The 22,170-nt window shown below is 41.2% G+C and overlaps 1 protein-coding gene across 1 annotated transcript in view; it reads left to right on the top strand.

Moving 5' to 3' along the window:
- The first annotated feature begins 3,116 nt into the window (after window positions 1-3,116).
- LOC101155858 (X-linked interleukin-1 receptor accessory protein-like 2) overlaps window positions 3,117-22,170 on the top strand; it is a 403,702-nt gene continuing 384,648 nt past the window's right edge. Inside the window, exon 1 of the mRNA XM_020706755.2 lies at window positions 3,117-5,009. The gene's annotated coding sequence lies outside the window, so the exon portion shown is untranslated. The remainder of the gene's footprint in view (window positions 5,010-22,170) is intronic.

Below are 22,170 nucleotides of genomic sequence, written 5' to 3' on the forward strand. Positions count from 1 at the left end.
TGAGCAGGCAGGAAAAGCTCCATTCTGATGCATCCGCTTGTAGACGACTAGATCCATGTCCATCTTGGTTTCCTTGTCCGAGTTGGCATCTAGCTCAATACTGTACAGCTGGATAGCTCTAATATTACTCACCACTTTTGTTGCACTGGTAATGTTACGTTAGGACCATGAGGGGCTGTAGAAATGGGTGAAAACAGAGAAGTCTTAGTTACAGGTGACGGGAAGGGGGGTGGGATTGTTCCTTGCCAGCAGTCCCACCCACAACTCGGAGGCAAATTTCAAATGACCCGCAGCCGCTCTGTGGAACCTATGTCCTAGAAAACAACAGTTTTTTTTTTTATTTTGGCTAAAAACATTATAATCATAACTAAAAGACCAGTGGGAATGCTTTGAATACAGATCAAATGATGATCAACAAAATATGTATACTTGTAAATAGTAAACTAATAACGAATAATATTTTTTTTATTTCATGTTGTGTTCATATAATTATCACTCAGGACATTTTTTTTATCGTCACATACGCAGAGTTTTGAAGCCAAAATAAATAACAAAAAAATACAAATTAATTGAAAATCCAAAACCCTATAAAACCACCATAAAAAAATGGGGTGTTGATATTAAATCTAATCAATATTTACTCTTGCACTTTGTGTCTATCAGTAAACAAAAGTTGGGAAAGTTCTGCTTTAAACACTGCAAAACCTGTTGTATCTTTACTCAATTTTCACTCATAGAAACAAACAAAACAACATTTTCAGAATAAAATGCAGATTTCTGCCCCAAATCTTTCTAATTGGAGAGTTGTGAGGTAGAGAAGGCAACGCAGCACGGTTTCTGCCGGAGGCACACAGTTCCCCTGCTTGTTCTTCCTGGAGTGGACTGTCCTCAGCCCACGCTCAGAGCAATAGGATGAATGAAGCCAAACCGCTGCTCAGGATTTTTCTGATAATTCAATCCATTGATGTGTTTTAGGGAAATAGATTGAGCTGGAGGGGCTGGTGCTGATTTAGGGAGACAACGACACACAAATTCGGAGTGCAAAAAAAAAAAGAGGATGAATGTTTAATCCCAAAAACAAGTGATGTTCAGTTGTGCCTGTTGAATTTCAGCTTTTGCCTTCTGCAAAGGCTGCTCCCTCTCTTCAAGCCATTCTGTGCATTCTGGGAATTCTTCCCATCATTCTTGCTTCTGTGTAAATCAGTCCTCCGGCAAAAGCAGATGGCATGCCAGGCCACCATCAGGATAAAAAATAAAATGCAATAAAATAACATTTAAATATGAAAAGCAAAGGGCTCGTCTCTGCAAATAAGAGAACACAGAATAAAAATGAAACATTTAGCCTATAGATTAAAGCTTCATTACCATCATTCTCTCAGCTGCTTATGAGAACTTTTTGTAAAACACACCGATGTTTCTAATGTCTCTTTGTCACAGCAAATCAATGCGTCTGCACTGAACTGTGAAAACCTGCACTTCCGCCATCATTATATACTAGCGATTGTCAAGGACATCAAACACCGAGCAGTTAGAGAACTGATTTCTGTTTGAAGACCCGCGTCTCAAACTTTGAAAGAGCCCGATCTGAATCAGCAATGCAGCTTTGAATTTTGAAGTGAATTAGTTGGAGATGTCAAATGCAGGTAAAGCAGCAGACTATTCACATTTTTCTATAAGGCCACTGCAGGCTAATTATTTTTCTAGTTTTGTAAGGACAACTCTTGGGCGTGTGAACCTCAGAAAAGTAGAAAATCTGATTACAAACGTGGGGCAATTTCCGTAGCAAGATTTAGTGTTGCCGCTATAGGTTGTGATCAGGGTTAAACTATTGAAAATTATCAATGTGAGGCATAGGAGGTTAAAAATCTAAAGTCTGTAACGTGATAAAAACGTCTCTTAACATCCATGATCTGATGATCGATGGAATAAAATGAAGGAGGACTATGAGGGAGATCGATGTACAACGAGAGGAGAATCAGTGTCTCTGGGATGTTGAAGAAAGATGCTGATCTGCTTATCAGGCAGTTTCCTAATTACATTATCAATATTTGCAAAGTACATAAAAAAATGAAACAACGCCAATATTGAGACAGATGTTTCAAGGATAATCTGTTAAAGTCAAGCACAAGATCATAAACTGAAATTAGAAATAAGCTTTAAGGACTCAGTGTAGCACTTGCATGATTTCCTCAACATGATTCCAGGGCGATGTCTGAATCCCCCTGTGCTTCAGAAACATGGGGTATTTAGACGCGGTCCCACTGTTGAAGCTCGGACGGATCTGGCAGCCTTGTTCCTGCCGGCACCGGTCCCAGAACTGGCAGCTGGTGGTAAAACCAACGGCGGTGTGTGGACGGAGGAATCGCTGCAACACAGTTCTGGCTTCAACATCCCATCTGGAATTTTCTCAGCAAACACAATTCTCTCTATAAATGCAACAGTCAGCCGTGATAAACAAACAGACCAATTTTATCTTTCATTCATGATCCTATACTGTGCACTGTGAAAATACTTATCTGAGCTGGTATCTGGCTGAAAACTGTATGGCTGGATAGTTCCAAGTTTTCTCGCCATTTGTGGTGCACCAGTAATGTTAAGTTGGGGTTGTAAAGGGCTGTAAACTAGCAGAAGACCGTGTAAACAGATGGATGACAGGTAGTGGGGGCGGACTTATTTCGTGCCAACAGTTCCGCCCATAACTCACAGGTGAATTTCTAATGAACAACTGCTGCTCTGTGGGGCTTATGTTCTAGAAAACGAAACAGGTTTTTTTTCTTATTTGGCTAAAAATAATCATAGTTAAAAGGCTACTTTTAAAATATAAGATCAGAGTTGGACCTTAAACTGAGCAGAACTCACTCTGATGCTGGATTCATATATTTGATCTCCTTCAATGAATTGTCAGATTTATACTTTTCACCTCCATAAATCTGCAGTTTAATTCCTCTTTACTTTATCAACCTCAAACAGTCTGCTGTTCCAGAGAGAAGCTCCAGTTCTTTCTGGAGTCTAGTCATAATTAATTGGAGACAAAACCATAAAAGTTCCACATTTAAAGTAGAACTTTTTTCCTTTCTCTACCTGGTACCTTCATACAGATAACTTCTCTGCGCGGCCAAAAGGGGGCACCATCGCGGCACTCTTCACCAATCAGACGCAGGAGAAGCCAGGCAACGCCGCTTCAAGTCCGGCTCTCCACATGCGGCTCCGCGCTCCCCCTCACTTCCCAGACTTCTCCCTCCCCTCCTCACCCTCTGTGCTTTACACCATGTGTCCGGTAAAGGAGGAGGGGGAGAGCAACACTCACACATAAGCACTTTTACACCCCCCCCCCTCCCCCAATTCTGTGTGCGTGCGCGCGCATGACCAGTGGTGCTGAAAGAACAGCGACCATCTTCTCTGGGACTGAGCGCAACTTAGAGAGGCTTCGTCCCGAGCAAAGGCACTGGAAGGATTGTTGGTGGGGGCGGAGATTTGTTTCCACCCCTCTATTTTCATGCCCTCACTCCCCCCCCCCCCCCCTCTGCCTCTCTATCTCTCGTGCTTCTTTTCGCGTTCTTGTGGACTTTCTTAAACCTCTTAGGTCTCCGCAGGAGATGTGACGGATTCTCTGTCTCTGGGTCAAAGTGATGAAGAATCTGCAGAAGAAGAAGAGTGTGGAGGAGCTTGAGCTACTGCTTTTCCTCCTCTGACATAATCACAGTCACATTCTCCTTCTGGTCTTGGCTCCTCGCGTTTATCTCTCCTCCGTCTCGGTTTGGAGAAGAACCCAAAATCAGCGGCTTTGGGCGCTTTTCTTTCTCTCCAGCTGCTCCCGGTGCGTCAACAAGGATTTCTGGAACTCCGCGTGGACTTCTTGTGAGATTCTGCAATTTAAATTACACATGAAGTGATTTCAAGGAAAGTACAAGGCGCGAGCGCTGAACTGGACTCCTAAACAAGAGGGGAACTGATTTAAAAAGAGGAGATTTCTCGAAGAAGATCGGTCTCGTGCCTCCAAAAACGCTTAGGAGGACTAAAGCTATTCATCCGTTTTCCTTCCGGTTATAAAATGGATTGATCTGTTTTCTCTCCCCTTATTGATGGACTGACTATCAGAGATTATCTCCCGAAACTTGGACCTGTGGGGGATTTGGGAGGAAAGGTGAAGCCTGCACTGCAGCTCGTGCCTCCCCACAAGAGGCAGAAAGTCCGGATTGATTTATTGATTTAATTAATCGTCTGAACCTGCAAAGTTGGAACCCACTGATAATCATGATGCAGCTATGAACTTCACGATCCTTTTTGTGCTTGTTCTTAACTTGATTCAATTCAAATTAGTTTAAATAAAACCATAATTGAATCATCTTTGAAGGAAATTCCATTTTGTGCGTCATAAAGACAGTTCTTACCTAAACCGGCTGCAGTTTTATAGAATAAATGAATAAAATATTATTATTGTTATTTGACATCAGTGAATGCAAAAACATTAATATTTTTTACATTTCTGTCGAAATTACTTTAGCGTGACTGCTTCTCTGGATTCCTGATTGGAGACTCCAAGTTATTTTTGGCTGCGCTAAAGTAGAGCGACTGTTTGTTTCCACACTACTTCTCAGACAGAAACCGACTGTACGGCAGAGGTCTGCCTGCCCGTCCTGGAAGACGGGAGCGGGACAGACAGAAAAGAAGGCGAGGGAGACCGGGAGCAGGAGGAGGAAGAGGAGGAGGACAACGGGATGCGTAACCGCCGCTAACTGCAGCTCAGTTTTGGAGAAGGGGGAGAAAAAGAGGAAAGACATTTGTTTTCCTTTCGAAGCCACAGGGCTGTCTGATGGAGGTCGGAGCTCTCATGTTTTAGGAGAGGAGGAGGACAGACGAGCTACTTGATTTACTCCTCTGTCACTCCTGAGCGGAGGAATCTGTCTCCCCCGCTCAGCTGCGTGTCAGAGGTGGGATTACTGCAGCGCTTTTCATCGGGTCAAGGTGCTGTCTTCTGGGAGTCGGGATCAGTTCCGCCAAGACGCCAGGTAAGCGCGTGTAGGCGTGCACGTGGGATGGCTTCACTGCACGAGGCTGTCTGTGTTTGATGCAGAGAATTTCCAGAAGTGGTGACAAACATGTGGGCGCGCATCATTACCCCTGGAACGTGCACGCGTGACGACTATAAGAAAGTCTTCGAAACTCCGCGCGTAAATACTTTTTACGTTTTTTTTACCCCCTAAAAGGCCCAAAGGTTGCATTTAGTTCATTCATCCAAAAACGTGTGAAGGCGCGTGACACGACCTCAGTGAGCTAAAAGCCAGGTGTGTAGGTGAGGCTAAACCAGAAATCAAAGTACATGGAATCCAATAAAAATAAATCAACCAATGTTTTTGTCTTCACATTTGCGCCACTGGAGTCCTGTGGTTTTCATTGCGGACCCAGAAACGCTGCAAACTGATCAGACAAACGGCAGATTTGTTCTTTTCTTTATCTCCGGAGCTCATTTGACTTGTCATTCCGCTTCCGTCCTTCCAGCTTCTTTCCTTATTTTTTTGGTGTTCATTGCTTCCCTTGTTTGTTGGAGATCAGCAGAATGAGCTCTTTCAGGGATTTTCCAAAGGTTTTGCGGCTCTTTTGGACCATGTAGTTAGAATCATTTCCATACGTATAGTTACAGTTTTGGCACCATTTAAAGTATTTTATTTTGTCTTCAAAGTAAAATGCTATTTTTTATGTGGACACACCATCTTAGAATGTTTTCCTCTTTGATCTTAAGTGCTTCAAACATGACATAATTTTTCATCCGTACTTAAAACCCTTGAAAGATGCCCCTCATGCGCCCCCCTCAGCTGCTGGGGTGTCACTTCCAGTGAAAGGGTGACGTTTGGCCTCAACTGTATAATTTTCCCATTTGTTCAAGTCCTCCGGAACACAGCCGCCTCTGTGTGAGCGCCTCTTCCAGCGCCAGCAGGTGCGTTCTCTCCCTTCGTCTCCTCTTTTTCTCCTCTCCGTGCGCACAGATTCAGAAGTTGTGTGCTGCAGGGATCGGCCTCAGAAAGTGTGGGTTTGGAGACAGTAAGTGTGTGCGCGCTACGATGCACCAGGTGAACACACACACGCACACCTACACATCATGCAGGAGGGGAGACGCGCGCAGGGTTTAATTATCTCAGCCGTTTAGCAACAAGGTGCGCATCAATCGTCAGAATAGAGGGGGACTGCGCAGCCACCGGAGGCTGCAGGTGCGCTGATTTATCATGTTAGAGCGGTGTCCTATAGATCTGACCGGTGTGCAGATGAACTGGCAGCAGAACGATCCCGTCACACCGGACAACATCAGCCATCCATTACAGGAATGGGGGGTGGGGGCGGTGGGGTGGCGCGTTTACTGCAGGGACTCATCACTGAGACAGAAGACCGGGAAACAAACACGATGATAATATGGGGACACTTGTGAAATAAAGCAGTTCGATGTAATTACAGCACTGAAGGTCCCTCATTCCACCGTTAAAAGAGGTTTGGGCTTCAATCGCGCAGCAAGTTGTGCTTCTTTTGAAGATGTTTTTTTTGTTTTTTTTTGCATCTAAGGGAAATACAATTAGTGTAAATCCAGGTGTATGAAACACATGCTGGAGAAAACTATGATCTGTGATGCCAACATGTTCTTAAAGTCTTACTTCAATCATGTTTTGATCTATTTTCAAAGCGTTCCCAATGTCTTTTTCCTTCTAAATATGGTTATGCAGTATTTAGCCAAAATAAAAAGAAACTGACATTTTCTAGGACATAGTTTCTGCAGACTGGGAGGAGTTTATAAGAAATTCACCTGTGAGCCTGTGGGAGTGGAATTAACCCATCCCCTTCCCATCATCCATCTCTTTATACCCTCTCCTGCTAGCTTACAGCCCCTCACACCCTCAACCTAACATTGCCGGTGCAACAAAAATGGCGAGCAATATTGGAGCTATTCAGTTTGGATCCAGTTACCAGCTTAGGCGAGGAAAACCAAGACATTAATATCTCTATTTGTCTGCAAGTGGATGCAACAGAATAGAGTAGGGGGTTTGTGGCCCATACATCATACATCATCTACATCATAAAAAAGATCTTTTTTCAACAGCATTTTTTTATAGACTTCTTGATTCACAACGATTTGAATAAATACTCAGAAATGCATTTTTCAGGTCATTGTTTTCTTTACTTACGGCCTCGATCATCAGAAAAATGACAGAAGTAGATTTTAAAAGCACCAAAAACACAATTTTTATCAGAGTGGGCCTTCAAAATCTGAGCCCTTGAACATGGATGAGCCTTTTTTTTTACACTGTAATGGGCTTGTTATGTCAGATTTGTGTTTTGTCTGAGGTTCAGTTGTAGTTAAGGACACAGAAACCAAGATGATTCTCCAGTATGAGTCATCTTTGAAGGCATGCAATCAAGTTGATCGACAGTAAATTGAACTTGAGGTTCAGGTATAGAACAGAGAAATTCTTAGTTTCATCACAGAAGCTACTCAGGTAAACTGAAAAGAATGAGACATTTCTGATGAATCCCACTCTGGAGGTCAGTCGTCTTTCTTTAGCTTTAGGATGAATCTTTCAAAGAAAAAAGAAGGAAAAACACAAAATCCTCACAATAACAAGCTGTTCATGCTTCTTCAGTAAAATACCATATGCTTGCTTTTTGAGTCCAGGAAGAGGAAGGACCGGAAGACAGGAAACAAGTTTCACACACAAACTAAAGCTGACGCAAACATGCACAAATCTGAGCAAAGAAAAAAAAAGCCAAGTTCAACTGAAGGCCAACATAAACTACATGATTAGGACTTAGTGTAACAATAAGGAAGGTGGATACTCCAGTGGAGAGATGTAGAAGGAGGGATTAAATAAACAAGGCCTCCAATGAAGAAAATCCTGAACAGAAGGTGCTGCAGGGCAGAGAACCCAGAAAGACCAACAACGATAAATTGTGCTGAAAAAATATAGACTGACAGCAATAGAAAAAGCAAATGTTTTTAAACTCTGGAGTCCAGAACCCAACAGACAATCATCGACTTTATATGAGAACTGGATTGAGTGAGCGCGATGTCATCCAAAGGAAGCGGTTTACTTCAAGCTCCAACCAAATGAAGTCAATCCAGTCGCCATTTTTCCGTGGTACAGATGCCGCTATATTGGAAGCAGAAATTGTCTGTAAGCAGTAATTGGTTGGAGGCAACATTTCTATGGCTACCACTCTCACCAATCAGGAGTGAGTTTGTTGGAAGTTCACACCCCTTGAAAGTGGGTGACATAAAATCTGTCAAACATTTTGAACGTTGGCTGGGGGTCAGCAGGCTCCGCCTACTTCTATCTAATTGGCTAGTTTATAACTTGAATAAGTTGCGCTAAAGAAAAAACTGTCATGGAAAAATTTAAAAATTGCTCTAGCAGGAACATGTTAAAAAAGGTACCAGAGCTAGAATGGTTATACTGACCAATGTAATAACTGAGTAACACCTGTTTATTTCTCGTTAGAAGTCTGTGGGATTTATGCGTCTTTGAGCCAATGGGTACTTCCTGTTTGAAACGCTAGTGGGAAGAGGGTCAATTCAGTCCAGTTCTCACATACAGTCAAAGGTGACAACATCTTTGACTCACTGTTGTTAAAATAATGGAGATAAAATCTGGCAATCTTCAATGGACTAGCAACCTTCACTGGGATAGGCTCCAGCAACCCCTGTGACCCTGAAAGAGATTCAGTGAGTTCAGAAAATGGGTGGATTAAAGAATGAGCGCATCAAGAACAAAAAGGTAAAAATACTATTACTATACACAACTATTGTATTAAATGAAACAAACAAATAAACAAAAAATATAAAAAAAACAGTTCAGCAAATTATTAAAAGAAAAATTACCCCCTCAAAGTCCACAAGTGAAATCATGTAACTAAGCCTTCCAAGTCTGAATATTTGTTTTTAAAAATCAAATCATGTGAGGTTTCAAAGGAGGATGTTCAACACACAACAACTCCAAGATATCTATACAAGGTGTTGCAGTATCAAGCAGAGACTGAAAAAGTGAACAGGAGTCCAGCGGGGGTTCATGATAAACAGGTTCAAATCGCCCAACACAAAGCCTGGGCTGCATTAAGCCCCGGAGGAATGCTGTCATGAGGAGGCTGCTTTGATGGAACCGGTGTAAGCACACAGGAGAAATGTCCCTCACATAGACAAGAAATGTTGTAAACATGTCCTCTGTAGGTTTGTTCAATCATTCACTGGAAAAAAATAAATAAATTCTGGTTAAAAAAGAAAGTAACCTGCAGGAAGTAAAGCATGCATGCAATGAAAAAGCTCAGTAATTTCACTGAAAAATAGGACTGGCTAACGGGGCCAAATAATAACAGCACTAGATCAAGCAGAGACACAAGAGTAAAAGGAAAAGATCAAAAGGAATACTAGAAAGATTAAATGTGTAAAACATAAAGAAGTGGAGAAAACACATAAAGGAGAAGCTTGGTACGGAGAGGAGTGCCAGTGTTATCGTGTGCCAGTAAAAGACTTTTATTTTTGAAGCCAGGCTGCTCTGCTATTGAATCCTTGCTCAAAAACGGGCAAAGAAGCTGCTTTCAATGTTTTATCCACTACATGGAGTTGTAAAAATAAAACCAATCCTTTTTTCTTTCATTGGGAATATAAAATTACTGTTGTATGAAGCAAAAATCAAGAGATGGAGACTTGTGTGAAGGCAGGAAATGTGAATTAGAAAGAGAGGACAGATTTAGAGGGATAAGGACAGCAGAGAAGAAACAGACCTATAAATTACAGAAGAGACGACGATGCATGAAGCTTTGACTGGAAATATACGAGGAATAAAAATCAGAAGACAAAACACAGAGCGGATGTTTTTATTGAGCTTCAAGTTGCCTTGGTGCTTTCTTAAAATATTTGAAGTTTAGTTTAGAAATTAAAACATGTAACTTTCTTCAAGGTCTTCTTGACATCTACAAAAACTGGTAGATTTTTCTCATTTTACTGGGTTTTCTATTTCTTTTGCAGGCACTAGTGTTATGTTTGACATCATCATTGCATCTGTTTAACCATCACCAATATCCAGAGTAAACACTCTGATACTTCAGATGAATAGCCAGGTGAAGTGGTTTACATGAGAAGTTTGTTTTTTTACAGTCACACATGACATTTTCCTGTTTGCATTGACGGCAGGAAGTGCGGTTTCTATCCGGTGGTAGTCTGGAGCACAGTGTGGACCAACGCACTGTTGCAGCATATGTCCAAAACTCTCCACCATTCAACTGTGGCGAAGGAAGCTGAGTCAGAACAGTAAAACAGCCATAACACTCTGATACACATGTAGGAGAGCTTTAGCAGCAGGAAGTCTGGCTTCCACATTCAAAACTCAGAGCTGCTACTTCTCACTGAGAAGAGCTAGCTGAACTGGTCTGGACAGCTAATGAGGATGTGGCCGTGGCAACCCCCTCGGGAAATGGTCATCTCCAGGATTTCATGTCTAGCTAGACTTGGAATTGTAACAGGAATTACAATCTAAGAAAACAACTGAATTTCAAAAAGCAGTGCATTCGCACAACAAAAAAGAAAATGTGCTTTTCAAATTGTGGTGTGGATTTATACAATGGGTTAGCTGAAGGTTTAAAACAAAGCAAAAGTTTACATATATTCCAAATAACCTACAGAAAATCACTAACAGAACTTTATAGGGCGAAAAAATGATGAATAAAAGATAAACTATCACTTTTGCACAGTTGCTATACACAGAACTGTACCGTGAATGTTTTGTACATATCTGTATATAGAAACACGCACATCATCAGATGTTGTAAAAAGGGGTGGGATCAGACAAGATTTTTCTTCAACCCACTCCTTTTTCAAGCACACTGTATTGTTTTATGTTTTTTTTTAAAACCACTGTATTGATTTTTCATTTGTATTTGAAATAAAAAAGTAAAGAAAAAAAAGAGAGTGCTCAGGTACCATTCAGGTAACAGATGAGGAAGAGAACCCAGCATCCTTGCTATGCTGAGGTGAAACTGAAGGACCGGGGTTGAGAAGTCCTGATATAAAGTAATGTCAGCATAATGGAATACCAGCGGGGGGGTTACTTCCGCGCCAACAGTCTCGCCCAGAACTCGGAGGCGATTTTCTGATGAACTCCTGCTGTGCTGCAGAAAATATGTCTTAAAAAATGACAGGCTATTTGATTTTGCCTAAAAACGGAATAATCACAATTAAAAGACTTCTCTGAACGGTTTGAAAATGGATAAAAATATAGTTGGAGTGAGACTTGTGGTAATGATTGAAATCCTTTTTAGTTCAACACCAGACTCTCCTTATATCCACACAACGTTTTTCTTTATTAAATTACTAGGGGTGTAGGAACAAATCGATTCTACGACATACCATGACACTTTTATCGTTTAAAAATGCTGTCAAGACGATATTTATTTAATTATTTATGAGCGTCCTTCAGCGTCTGACTCTTGTTTTCCACTTAAACCCTTAACCACTAGTTGGCAGCACAGCCAACTCAGCCTCTTTGAGCAGCTCTACACCAAAACAACAAGATCTTGCGAGAACCAGCTTTTGTTAAATGCTAAATTTTCTGTCAGCATTGAAGTTTTTGTGACTCTGAGACATGTCCAACTTATTTTTTTACTTGGAATGAGTACTGGACCAAAACTATGTAACACGTTGCTGCCAGTACCATAAAAGAACACGGATTGTGGTGCTTTGTAGTTTGCCCCAGACGAGAACAAGTGCTCCACTAAAATATACACAATTTTTGAAATGTTTTATTTCAAGTGTCACAATTATGTACAATAACTCTTGCTAGGATTGTTTTACACAAAATTTCCAAAGCCTATATAGTTTTAAAACCCTAATCTTGAATGGAAACTATTTTAATTGCAGATGTCAGTCCGATGTCATTGTAAACAGCCAATGTGATTGGCAAACACAGAGGTGAGAGCAGACTCTACTAAAGTTTACAGGCAGCGAGTTGAGATTTGACTTGAGACTCCACCTCAGGGACTTGAGACTTGTGGACAATGTTCATTTGCTTATGTTTTTACCTCCAGGAAATCTATCAATGATGGAGAAGCATTTTTTTGTGTCGCCACTATTACAAAGTACTATACTGACAATATGTGAGAATAAAAGGCTTAGATTTGAGACTTGACTTGTATTTGGGACCCAGCACTAATGAAGGAACCCAAACTTGCAAAAAGAGACTTGTTAGCATCTCTGCATCAGACACTGTTCCAGGACAACAGGAGATTTGACCTCAAGCTGGACTAGTCTGCCGTTTTGTTATGACGTGGTAGATCCCAGTATTTTTGATATTAAAACACTTTATAATAAGGGGAACAAGTGGGAAACTGTGTGTAGTTGTTAAGACACATCATGTTTACTGATCAAGATGAAAAAAACTGTAAAATTCACATGCTTAAAACTGAAATTTGATTTTGCAATCAGTGTTACCAAGACCACACATCTAAGATTTCTAATACTTCAAGTGTCAAGTTTGGCCCAAAACTTTGGAAATGAAAAAATACTGTTTCAGTTGAAAAAAGAGCAATTAAGATGCTTGGAAGAATTATTATAAAGCAAAAACTATTTTGCAGGAGGGAAAAATGTATCTGATTTTTATTTTTCAATGCAGCTAGTTACTCTGAAGCTCCATAGTTATCTGAGCCCCCTGCCAGCACATGTTGTGTGTCTCATCATTGCTCTGCTGCATTGCGTAGCATTATGACTTTTTAGTTGGGAAATTTCAAAGAGCAGTTTTGATCAAGGTGATGTCAAACAATGTAGATCTTTAGACTTAAGTAAAACTCCAGGAAAATGTGAAGCTGGAAGGATCAAAGTGTTGTTATATTACGTGTCATATGAAAGAGACCTGCTCCATGGTTTTTCTAAGAGGTAGTAATACGTTCATTCTGATGGTTAATTGCCCACAAAAAAAGAAATGATTGACTATAAAGCTACGTTGCCCTTGGCAACACACATACAAGCATCCACTTTCAATGAGAAGTCTATATAAACGAATAAATGCGTGTTTTGGAGCGCTACGTACAAAACGCATGGCCATTGAACACACATAGCAATTCAAGCCATTTGACCAATCAGAGACTTGGATTTGGTAGTGACTTATGGATGGCATCCCTTTTAATTCACAAACGTACCAATTGTTTGAAAATTGATCACAGAAAAAGCCTGGAGCAAGATTTGCAAGATTAGCACCGCTTTGACATTTTGCACCAAGCCTCTTCCAGCTGTAGGTGGCGCTCACAGGCTAATAAAAAGTAGAAAAATAAAAAGAAGAAGAAGTCCCTCCTTGGTTCCCCAGTGCAAACACCATGGGCTAAAGGAACACTCAAGAACCCGCGTTTAGCACGTCTTTAAACGTGTGTAAACATAACCCTTTAGCTTAATCCAACATGCTGAAACACTCATATTTGAATGTCATAGTCATATTTTTATTTTCAAGTGATTCAAGTATATTTGAATCAAATGGATTATTAAGCCTTCTGCTTGTCTTAACAAACTAAAAATGTCTCCAAATGATGAAAGTGGTCTTTGCACAAATAATAAAATTGACATTTTATTGATTATTTCTTTTCATTTTGTCATTTTACAATTGTGAAGAAGCGACATTGTCATTGCTTTTCAGGAGTAGAAAACATGAATTCCAGTTACACTGAAGTTTCTTTCTGGAGGATGGAAGAGGGAAATGGTGTCTCTGACCTTTTATGAAAATGGGTTAATAGGTGGAACAACCAACCCTAACAGCTGAAACTTGGCTGTGGGATCTGAGGATTCAAAAGTCCCAGACCAATCAAAAGACACCGTTTGATTGCTAATACAGTAATTGTGAATATCTGTGACACTAATTTGGTCATTTCTACTGAACTCATCCTTGGGTTCAAAAACTAAAGACTTGAGACGGCTAACGGTGAGTTGTAAGCTTAGCTGTACCTCAAACAGTGGTCCATTTTCTAAACTAGAATTTATCAGCATTTATTCTAGTTTATTTTACTAAGATAGCTTCTTAACCCTTTAATAGTGGAGCTTGTTCTCCATTATTGACATTCCTTTAGTACATACACATCAAGCGCTGAATGCAAGTTCTTGAACACACTTCTAGCATGTGGTGTTCACAATTGGCTGTGGCTACCTGATACTGGCGCATGTACTCACAGTTGGAAGAGGCTTGGTGCAAAATGTCAAAGTGGCACAAATGTTGTGAACCTTTTTTTTGAAGCTCCATTCCTTTATATGTAAGACTTGGTGTCATATGATTTTGATCGGGCACAAATTGCAGTTATTAATTTCTTATTCATGATCAAAAGGTTGGCACTTATTTGTTTTGAAAAGATCGCTATTCAGACGTCACTACCAAATCGGAATAGCACGCTAAAGAGTTTTGTTTTCTTTTTCTTTCTGTAGTTATAGCTTTAGAGGCAACTGCTTATAATTCAATTCTGCTTATTCATTATGAGGGATTTTACAAATGTATAAAACGGGCTGTATGTCTAAAATGTACAGCCTGTTTTATACATCTGTAACAAAAACTTAAATCTTGTGTATCAACGTGTGGATGAGAGAGTTTTGAATGTAGAAGCTTAAACACACAATTTCAAAAAAGTGAGCAGAGTTGGCGCGTACAGTTTTAGATGTGGTTTGGATCAGAAAACAAAGAGGCAGTGAATCAAGTTAAGGCTAAATTACTCCGTTCAAACAGCAAAAATGACCACAAGCTTTAGATTTGTCATAGAAGATTATGTTGTGCGCGTTTATAAAGACTTTTCATTGGAATCGGTTGTTCAAACACACGTTTCCGTGCCCAGTGTGAACGTAGCTGTCCATTTTCTCACCGGCCAGCATTTACATTGCCCAAAGCAATGGGAGCCTGAGTAGAGACGACACTGATTAACACACCTCTTCAGAAGGTGTCAGTATTTATACTCTTTTTGGCCGTCTTCCATTCTAGTCAGTAATGGGCTTCAAGGATGAGGCGTATTGTTTTGTCTTCCTCTAGCCCGTCATGTAGAACAAAGTGTTGTTCTCTCTTGGGTTTTGGTTTTAGTGCAAGCTGTTTTGAGTTGCTGACATACAAGGTGGGATGTTGTGGATTTGCCACCATAACTTTGGAGAATCTCACCATTCATGGTTTGCAATTACACCAGATTCAAACTGCGCCAGAGTCCACTGATCTGTACACTGACCCACTCCTGCAGGCCGACCTCCAGACTGTTCGGTCATAAGCCCCGAACAGAACAAATCACAGCAGCCAGACAAAGCACACTTTGGGGTGAAATGTTCGCTGGCAAAGGGCAGACTGTCTGGTGGGAGTGGGCCCTTGAGGATTCTTTCTATGCTACAACACAGTCTTGAACAAGAGGCAATACGCTTTATTTAGACCTGATCCCAGAATAAGACAATATTTTTCTCGAGTGTCCCAGAAAGCAGTATTGACTTTTTAGTTTCAGTGGGACTCTGTCCTCAGTTCAGCAGGAATACTCAAAGCAAAATGCATATTTGCAAACAGCTGCCATATATTTAAAAACAATTGATAAAAGGTTGGAGGCCTTTTCAGGCAATGGGAAGTTTTATCAACCAGACCGTATGAACTGTAAGAAATTAAGATTTTAACATAAATACCTACAAGGAAAAATGTAATTTTAGTTACAGATATTATGTAATGTTTGTACTTGCAGGCATACAATTGAGTTAAACCCTTCATGGCAGGAATACAAAGCATGTGGGTGTGTGTATATCTCAAATTTCATTTTTTTTCTTCAAATTAAGAAGTCCTTTGGGGTTAAACAGGACTCTGGCATTACCAAGGACTTATTTCTAACTAAGAATTGATGCAATTTCTGCTGACTGTGTTTGTGTCATTGATGTCAGTGCAGCAGTGGGGAATTGTGCCTCATCAAACATTAATGCACATGAGTGGTGATGGCTGCTGGCCTGTCCTGTGCCTGTAAGAAACACATCACAACTTAGCTCATCTGTAGTCAACAGAGGACACGCACAAAGAACACTCACATATTTTTTTTTCACATTAAGGCTGTGTGATAGGAATGAGCAATGATGTTGCATATTTAGACACAAGAAATCTGTCACTTAGCATTTATAAAAAACAACAACAAAAACCCAAAGAAGCGAAAAATAGAGCAATTTTCAATGCTGGTTCATGTCAAACGTCCCTATTTTTAGTTAGTACTCCTTACTATAGTCATATTGCCATTAAAAAAAAAAGAATAATGTTTATTTCAGTTGTAAACATTCAGTTTACTTGTTAATGTAACAACTCCTTAGTGGTCACTTGGTGAATTGCACCTGACTCCACTAAATTTATCTGTAAAAAAACCTGCTCTGATGAAAATATTTAGTGTTTTCAACATGTTCTTGGAGCATTTTTCTCATGATGGAGAACATAAATAAAGAAAAATTAAGTGCAAAATGTCATTTCTGATTATGTCTATTATGTTTATTCAGATTGGTGTGAATCAGAAGCAGACAAAGCAATTCAGTTTGAAAAAAAGAGCTTATTCATGACAAAGGAAATCCCACAAGTTTTCTGGTCTAAGCTCTCTACAATGGAGAAGGAAAGGGGGGTGTATAAACCATAAACAACTGCCGCTCTGTAGAAACTATGTCCTAGAATATGACAGTTTTTTTCCCTTTGGCTAAAAGTAGCATATTCATAATTGAAAGACCACTAGGAACATTTTGAAAATAGATCAAATGATGATTGGAGTTCACTGCTGGTTTCTAAACACACAAGAGGGGAGATTAACTCTACAGTTGCCCATCTGTATGTTCATTTCAAAGTGGGTCTTTAAACCAGCTTCAGTCTGGAAGACAAAAAGTTTTTCTTTGGTGGTTACAGTTTCAGTGGCAACGGTTTATTTGAGAAGGAAATTCAATTCTGTTTAGTTGTAATGAATTATTTGACAAAATTATACATATAAAAAAGGTAAATGGCAAAAACTTGTGTAGTGCTTTTCTACCTTCTTCGAAGGCGCTTAACAGGCGCTTCACAGTCACAGTCCAATTCACACATTCACACACGGATGGCGGCTCCGCTGCAGAACACTGGCACCAACCTTCCACCAGGGGCAATGTGGGGTTTGTCTTGCCCAAGGACACTTTGACATGTGGGTGGGCAAGGTGGGAATCTGCAATCTTCCAATCAGAGCGCCCCACTGGTGCCCCACAGCCGGCCCAATATAAATATTAAAAAAAAAGAATATGTGCAATGCAAGAAAAAAAACAAAACAAACTATCTTATTATAATGTTGATTAACCCATTTATTTCCAAAATTGAAAACCTATTCACCTATTTTTTTTAATACAAATTGTTTAACCCTTTGACTATGGACATTTAGCTTCACTGTTGACATTCTTTGAATTACCCTAAGTCCATAACGATGATGCAATGAGCTTAATTTCAGTGGATTCTGAAGCAGAGAAAAGCCGCTTTGCTTTGATAGGCAACCCTGTAAACGAGTAAAGTCCTTACTCTATCAACCTAAACTAGCTAATTCTGATGCAGAGAATCGCGGCTTTTCAGAATCTGCGATTGCATAAATAAAGAGCTGTCAAAGAGCGTGTTATTTAGGTGTTGCCGGTGACATTTCAGTTAGTTTTTGCAGTTGGCTTCTAAGTGACCAACCGATTATTCTGACTTTTCTCTGAACTGAACAGACAATGGGGCGACTCTGTAAATGAAATCTCCCCTCGTAGTTGATGTGCGTAGAAACCAGCGGTATAAAAAATGCAAAGCCTTTCACCTGCGATGGGAGCGCAGTGGACATGAAAGCTTTTAGTGTAAAACAAATGGGAAGAAAATTTTGAAGTGAAAGAAAGCTCTTCATGGGATTGTTTCTATTAAATGTCTGAAGTTGTTTTGCTTGAAGAGAAACATCATGGTTTAATTTATTAATGAAGGAATACATGCTTAGTATTTTGTAGCTAACGAGTGCTCACAAGAGATTGATTTCAAACATGTGTTTATCTTTTTTTCCTGTGTCTGATACGATTTTCATCTTTATTGTGATTTGTCAGAGGGTTTGCAGCTGGAATAACACAAGGGGGAATCTCACTTGCTTTTACTTTTTTTTTTATTGCTCTAACTATAAAAACCTTATTGCACTAATGAGGAATCTTTCCACATTTCTTCATGGACTTCTCTTCCCCCAGGGGTTTCACTTTCTCCTCAAACTACAAATCACTTTCTTCCCGACTTCCTTTGTCTTCTTCTGTTTCCTGACACATTCCTGTATTCATTTGCATCCCCCAAATGAACAGAATGCTTCAGTACTGCATGTTAAAAGGGAATAATGGGAGAAACCAAAGGAGAGCAGTTTTGTCTCTTATTTAGCCCTTCAAGCCTTGGTGTCCTTCCCCTCATCTTATTCCTTCACTCCTCATCCCTCCCCTTCCTTCCTGTGACTCTCCAGTTTCCCCTCAGCACATCTACCAGTGTGGATGTCCTCAGCTGACTTAACGTGGTCTGACAGCCCAATCCCTATGGATTCTGATCAAATAGAGCAATAGTGTACACAGCAGAAACGGCGCTGCCCCAGCCTGCTAAAACAGCACCCATAATATGGCAAAGATCAGCGTCCTGCAGGACTGATTCAACACGCCTATCTGCTGATTCTACTTTGTCGAACATACAGTTTTGGAGACGCAGAACTGACTTTATGTTCAGCGTTCTATGGATTAGAAAATAGCCTTAAAGACCCACTCTGATGAAAAATCATGTTTTTGATGTTTTAACATGTTCCTGTGGACATATATTAATAAAATTAAGCTCAAAATTACACTTCTTTACTCCAACCATTGTAAATCAAGAGTGGACATTGACAAAGATCGTACTTGCTATTTAGAAAATACACTGGGTAGGCCACAAGCTCCCTGCTCCGCTCCATTCCTGCATCCATTTATAGGAAATTAGGGTGTGAGCGGCTGTAAGCTAGCAGAAATGCATGTAAACAGATAACTCATAGGTGATGGAAAGGGGAGCCGGGGTTGTTCTCCGCCAATGTTCCCTCCCACAACTCAGAGGCAAATTTCTAATGAACTACTGCCGCTCTGCAGAAACTATGGACTAGAACATGACACAAGGTTTTAGATTTTGACTAAAAGGGGAATTATCATAATTAAAAGACCACTGGGAATACTTCAGATCAGAAGAGGATCGGAGTGGGTCACTGCTACAAGCATCCACAATCAGATGTCATTTAAATGCATAACATCAGGGTGTAGGCTCCAGATGCAACGTTTGAGTCCTGTTGACATGTCGGCGCTCAGATCTGCCATGCTGCTAAATAAATACGAAGCTTCTCGGTTAAAAAGAAACACTTAGGTTGCAAATCTCAGCTGCCCCTGGTGCGTCTGACCCCACAGAGCTTGGTCTGCTTCTACCTTGCTGGGAGAAGCTGCTGCCGATGTGGCTTTTCTTACTCCATTTGTGCTTCCTCCTCAAGCGTTAAAACCTCACCAAAAAGACTGTGGGTTTAAAATTAGCCATTCGGGCTGTCGATTGATTTTAACAACAGTGGGGCGCTTCTTTTCTCAGCAGTTGCGCTAAGATCTGCAGAGCTGTGCGTGACACAAATGTCGTCTTCCAAGGATGTGCAAAGGGCAAAACATGTGGGGGCCCAGTTGTTTGTGTGATGATAGAGCTAACCAGAGCTGTGACAGCCCCCAGTTTGCATTAGGAGGGTTTGCAGTTTCAATAAGAAATGTCAAGGAGTGCCTCTGATCTGCTGCTACATTGAAATCAACAGGGATTATACACGTCAAAATCAGTTTAAAAGCTTTTAATCAACTTGGGAGCAGTTAAAGCCAACAGGCACAACAGTCACAGCCTGTTAGAGCGCCAGCATTAGTGCACTTTCTCCAGGAATCTTGCTTATTTGACAGTTCCTGTTAAATTCAGCAACATAAATTTCGTTTTTTATTTAAAGATTTGATGTTTTATAATTCCATTCAAATTGAAATGTTTTTTTAAAGTAGTTCAAAGGTGGTAAAAGTGGAACACATTTCCTGCTGACTCTCGTTTCCAGTGTTGACTGGATTGTGTGCTGACCTTCTGTGTATACATGTACATGCAAGCTTTAAAATGACAGGTTAACCTTTCTGTCCCTTTGGGACGTTTCCTTTTCAGTCCCTTCTGTGAAAAAGAAAATAGAGAACTCCAAAAATCACAGACATTGGAGGAGTCTGCTCGTCTTTAACATCCCTGCTCTTCAGCTCTACTTTCCTCCAGCAGACTCTCCTCTTGCTCTCACCCTCCATTAATCTACTTCAGCTTCCCCCCATTCATATCTGTGTTTATAAACAGAAAATATGTGCAACATGCAAGCAATTTCAAAAAGAATCTGTGCAAATTGTGTTAGAGTATTTGTAACAGAAACACACTTCACTGTCACACCGTTTGGTAAAGACGATAAAACTGTGCGGTCTTGCTGCGTCGACTGCAGCTGGAGCATTATAATGCTGAGCGGCGCCTCCTCCTTGGCCACTGAGTCCACGCCGACATGAGCTGCATGGCTCGGACAGTGGCACAGTCAGAATAAAGTCATGAGGTAGCAGCTTTCATAGCCTGCTTTCTTTGCCAGGAGGCGCCCTCTCAGTTCTGTCTCCCCTGCATGACATGACTTCTTGCCTTAATGCAGAAAATTGTTGGATCAGAACCCTTCATGCAAGCAGTTCAGAGTATTGAAAAATGGCTGTTATTCTCATTATTATTATTTTATGCTTTTAAGTGTGCAAAAGTGTCACAAACTAGCTTTTAATCCACACCTTTGAAGCTGGAATGTCAGCCATTTTTCCACCTGCGTGGTTCCTGATGGGAGTAAGGACACGGCTTTATCTGCAGGTTTATATTCAGTTTTGTAAGCATTACTTCTCTGTATTGGTATCTGTTATGTTCTGGGAGTGGATAACAGGTTTTGTAGATAGACTGACTGTTATGCAAATTATAATAAGTCTTTTTTTTCGATTTAAAGCTACCAGATGTAGTTACCACTCTGATTAATTTTTCAATGAATAGAACTCTCTCCAAAATATACAAACTTTTATGTAATTTAGATAACAATATTGCCTTTCCAACAAAAAATGGGATGCAGATTTGAGCATCAGCACAGATGAAAGCTTCTGGTCAGAACTCTGTTTAAACACCTTTAAACTGACAAAAAGTCCAAATCTGCAGCTAATCCATCTCAAAACTCTTCACAGAATTTACTACACTGGACAGAGGATGTTCAAGATGGGTCTCAGTAACTCAGACATTTGCGAGCACTGTGATAATAATCTACCCGACAGCTACATGCACGCACTGTGGTTCTGTACTCCTGTCCAGGCTCTCTGGCAGCAGGTATGTGCCGATTTATCAGTCTGGCTTAAGGTTTCAATCACGGCCTCACCGTCACTTTGTGTGCTTGGTGACATGAGTGCCATCGATATAGAAGAAGGATTAGCATCTATCATTTTCATAACTCTTTGTATTGCCAAAAAACTATTTTAATAAATTGGAAAAACAAGAAAAATATAAACATAAGTCAACACAGAAATCTGCTGTTTGATCATATCAGCTTGGAAAAAATGTCAGCCCAAAGCTCAAGTAACTTTGAAAGAATTCAGTCTCTCTGGTCTCCTGTGGTTGACTCCATGACTTAGGGGGTGGAGGGCTTGGTCGTCGCTGCTCCTTGCCCTTCTGCCGTGGTTTGGGGTGGGGGTCGGGGCTTCCGGTGCCTGGCGGTGGCGGTGGGGGGCTCCGTTGGTCGGGGGGTCGGGTCCGGTGCCTGGGTGGGGCGGGCTGGGGCGCTGCGTGGTCCTCTGGGCTTGGGTGTGGGGGTGCGTGGTGGGGGGGTGGGGTGGTGGTCTGGCTTGGCTTGGGGGGGTGGTCCCTTTGCCTGTGCTGGGGGGGGTTGGCGGGGGGCCCTGCTCGGGGGGGGGGCCCAGCGGCGCCGGATGGGCTGCCCATCTGCACCTGGGGCTGGGATCGGCCGTTCCCTGGCTCTGGGACGGGATGGGACAACCCTCTCGGGGCCCCCGGTCGCTCTGGGTGTCACCCGCTTCGGCTGCGGGGTCTGGGGTGGGGGGCTTGTCGGCCCTGTCCTGTGGGGGGGCGTTCTGGGGGGGGGGGGGGGGGGGGCATTATTGGT

This window comes from Oryzias latipes, chromosome 10 (assembly GCF_002234675.1).
Source record: "Oryzias latipes chromosome 10, ASM223467v1".
Classification (NCBI taxonomy): Eukaryota; Metazoa; Chordata; class Actinopteri; order Beloniformes; family Adrianichthyidae; genus Oryzias; species Oryzias latipes.